The 3,788-nt window shown below is 45.1% G+C and overlaps 1 long non-coding RNA gene across 2 annotated transcripts; it reads left to right on the top strand.

The window, feature by feature from the left end:
- On the top strand, window positions 1–1,716 carry LOC119341309. 2 transcript variants are annotated; one of them, XR_005165022.1, is made up of 4 exons: window positions 1–176; window positions 296–529; window positions 896–1,058; window positions 1,136–1,716. It is a non-coding gene; the product is annotated as an uncharacterized LOC119341309 (long non-coding RNA). The 2 variants fall into 2 exon arrangements; XR_005165023.1 differs by having other exon boundaries at window positions 340–529.
- The last annotated feature ends 2,072 nt before the right edge of the window (window positions 1,717–3,788 follow it).

The raw sequence follows: 3,788 nt of genomic DNA on the forward strand, positions 1-3,788 counted from the left end.
TAGCAATACAGCTGAGCCAGGAGGACACAGAGAGGCAGAGAGGCGACGACACAGAGTCCACCCCCTCCTGGCTCTCCCCTAATTCGAATGCAAGGGCATGCGGCGGCTTCTCGAAGCCCCGTCGAATCCCTGATGGAAGATGCTGGCCTTGAGTTCTGGCTGGATGCCGTGGACCAGTAAGTGGATCTTTCCTCCATATAGATCTAGCAATTCCTCGATCTTTTTGGTCAGTGGACAAACCATGTGAGAAAGCTGATTCGAAGACTGGGCGTCGGCCATGGCCGTATGTTTCTAGGTCCCCCCTCTGGGAGGAGTTCGCTGACAGTCTTGAAAATCCAGATCCGTCCCTCTGGCATTATTAACGCTAGACAAAGACAACCATGCCGTGCCGGCGGACTCGAATGCTGCCTCTGGATGTGGGCAGCAAGTTGGTGGCGCCGTGCCGGAGAGGCCGACCTACGGCGTCGGGAGGCATGTCCACGAAGTCAGCTGACAGAGTCAACCCTGAGCCGCATGGTTGGATGAAAAGGTATTTCGGGTAATTCCATTGCTTGTGTAATAACTGTATATCTCCAAAAATGAGTGCATGTTGATCTCCTCAGGCATGACTAGTTCAATTTTGGGCGACTGCAACCTGACGATATGATTTGGTTAACTGACCCTGATACTTGGTACTGATGATTAATTGTTAAATGTGCTTAGACGTCAAATATGTCAGTAATTGTCTACTGCAGCTGAAAATTGTGTAAAGGAATGGTTTGCTTAAAAAAGTCTGGTTACATCTCAGTAGTGTACTACCAGACCGGACGCCATGTCCTTCTAGGATAAGTACACTAGATCGAGCTTACCAAAAATGTAATTAGACCGGAACTCAGGCCAAGTTTTTATTCACTAGGCGGGGCATATGACTTCTACAACTTGTATTCCTGGGAGATCAGAATCGGAATTCGGTATGGCAACAGCTTTCCTTTAGATGTTTCCATCGGCGGTTGAATCATTGCAAGTGTGATGACGGGGTAACTGACAGCGGTGTCGCTGGAGCAAGAGTAGAGGTTCAGGTATGCGTGGAATCATAAGTCATTTCCTTGTACGCGATTTCCCTGAAAACACCTACTTAACAGCGGCACATGTGTAGTTCCCGGACACTTCGAACTTGGGGTTGCAGCAAGTGCTTGGAGCACGAATTTGATGCTGGAGCAAGAAGGCCATGGCGTGGACGAGGTGAGCGGAAGTGTTACCACTGTTGTGTTGTCTGTTGATCTCCGGATGATTTGTTTGAAAACCAAAACCGGCTGCATTTCCATGGAGAGGTGATTCAGCGGGGGGCCTCATTCGGATAAGATCTGCAAGCAGGAGTTGGACAACAAGAGCGGAGATGGTTCACTTGAAGGATTCGGCGAGCATGACCCAGCCGGTGGCGCGCTGGCCGACTTCCATGGTGTTGACACTGATATGGACAATGGATCTCGCGTGATCTGTGGTGCCGAAGAGGTTGATTCCAGTGGAGAAGAGGTGAGCAGCAGGTAAGCGAAACGACGGCGTACACAGGCTTGTTTTGCGACGTGAGCGTATCACCAGAGGAAAGAACTGTGTTTCCACTGCTCCCCTTGTCCAAGATGGGCACACCATCTTCAACAGATTGTTGTATTGTGCGTGCGGTGTGTTTTAGATTGCAGATAAAAAGAAAACCTGATAGTGTGTTTATATGATGACTAACTCTAGTTTGTCCCACTGGCGGAGTACGCGTACAGTTGCATCTTTTTGACGGTACATTATTATTTTTTCCTTAGCTCTACCCCAAATTGTTTTTTTATTTAGCATTGTGATCGGCAGTAAAAAATAAATGTTGCAGCGTGTGATTAATTTTATGCGTAGGTGGTGCTTAGATAGTGAGCAGAGGTAAAATAGGGGAAAAAAGACTGCCTGTTATTTGGTTTTGGATTTAAAAATTCTACTCGGCCCTGATTAAAAAAGGTTACGGCATTTGACGAAACTTTGGTGTGCAGCTAAAAAAACAAAGACTGTCGTGGTGGTTTGTTTTCGATTTAAAAATTCTGGTCACTCGTTAATATATGTTGCCGCATTTGATTAACTTGCGAGTGGATAGTGCTTAGATAAGCAGCAGCGGTGTGTTAGGGGAAAAAGGATTGCCCTGAGGGCCTGCGGCGTGGTACGGAGACGGCTCAGCGGCTCAGCCTAGCACAGAAAAAAGCTTGAGCCGTGACCCCAACTGTTCGGCCTCTATCTTAACAGCTTTCATTGCACTTAATGCTTCCAGCACTGTATTTATTTACTTACCATACATCTGCTATACAGAGAGGAATACATCACCCAGCACACATCCACATGCTAGCGGACGATGAAGATTTCAGGAGCAGCTTAGCCTGAGCTCAGAAACGAATATCCCATGCTAATTCCACACTTGTGCTTTAAAGTAGCACCATATTTTTTCATATAAAGAGTCTTTTATAATGTCATTTTCATATACTAGTGGAAATTTTTCATTATAGAGTTTGATGCACACCCACTCAGTTTCCATATTGAGCTTTCATACACTTATAGCTCTTAGTGCATTCATTGCATGATAATCCCTACTCACATTAATATCAATTAATGGGCATCTCCATAGCCCGTTGGTTAGCCGCGCTGATGTGAGACTTTCTTACTTTTTTGTCTTCTCTATATTTACCCCTATCATCGTACTCTATTCCACCTATAGTGCTATATCCATGACTTTCGCTCATTTATTGCGTGCAGGTTGAAAAAGCTGAAGCGCGTTAAAAAGTATGAACCAATTGCTCGGCTTGTCATCGGGGTTGTGCATGATAAATACTTTGTATTAAGAAGACAGAGCATGACAAGACTATGATTTTGTAGGGATAACTTTCTTTACCGTTGATATTTTGAAAGACACGACTATTTGTTGGGATGACTGAGTATTGATGTCTTTATGTCAAATTATAGACTGTTGCATTGAATTACTCGTGTCTTGACATTCATGCCATGGTTTGATATATGAAGACTATGTTAGGTAGCATTCCACATCAAAAATTATCTTTTTTATCATTTACCTACTTGAGGACGAGCAGGAAATAAGCTTGGGGATGCTGAGACGTCTCCGTCATATCTATAATTTTTGACTGTTTCATGCCAATATTATACAACTTTCACATATTTTTGGCAACATTTTATATGATTCGTTGCTAACATATTGATCCAGTGCCCAGTGCCAGTTCCTGTTGCATGTTTTTGTTTCGCAGAATATCCATATCAAACGAAGTCCAAATGCGACAAAAATTTACGGAGAATTATTTTGGAATATATGTGATTTTTTGGGAGGTGGAATCAACGCAAACGGAGGCTCACGGCCTCCACAACCCATCAGGGCATGCCAGACACCCCCTGGCGCGCATAGGTGTCTTGTGCCCTCCCCGTAAGTCGGTTGGGGCCCTTCTTCGGGCGCAAGAAAGATAATTTATGAAAATATAATGTAAAATTTTAGCAAAATCGGAGTTACAGATCTCTAGGAATTTAAGAAATGGTGAAGGGCCAGAAAATAGGAATGCGAAACAGAAGAGAATAGAGGGATAGATCCAATCTAGGAGGGGCTCCTGCCCCTTCGCCGCTATGGAGGCCATGAACCAGAGGGAGGGAAATATCCTCCTATCTAGGGGGAATGCCAAGGAAGAAGGAGGGGCTCTCTCCCCCTCTCTCCTAATGGCGCCGGAGCGCTGCCGGGGCAATCATCTTGACGACGATCTACACCAACAACTTCGCCGCTGTCAACA

This window comes from Triticum dicoccoides, chromosome 7B, assembly GCF_002162155.2.
Source record: "Triticum dicoccoides isolate Atlit2015 ecotype Zavitan chromosome 7B, WEW_v2.0, whole genome shotgun sequence".
NCBI lineage: Eukaryota > Viridiplantae > Streptophyta > Magnoliopsida > Poales > Poaceae > Triticum > Triticum dicoccoides.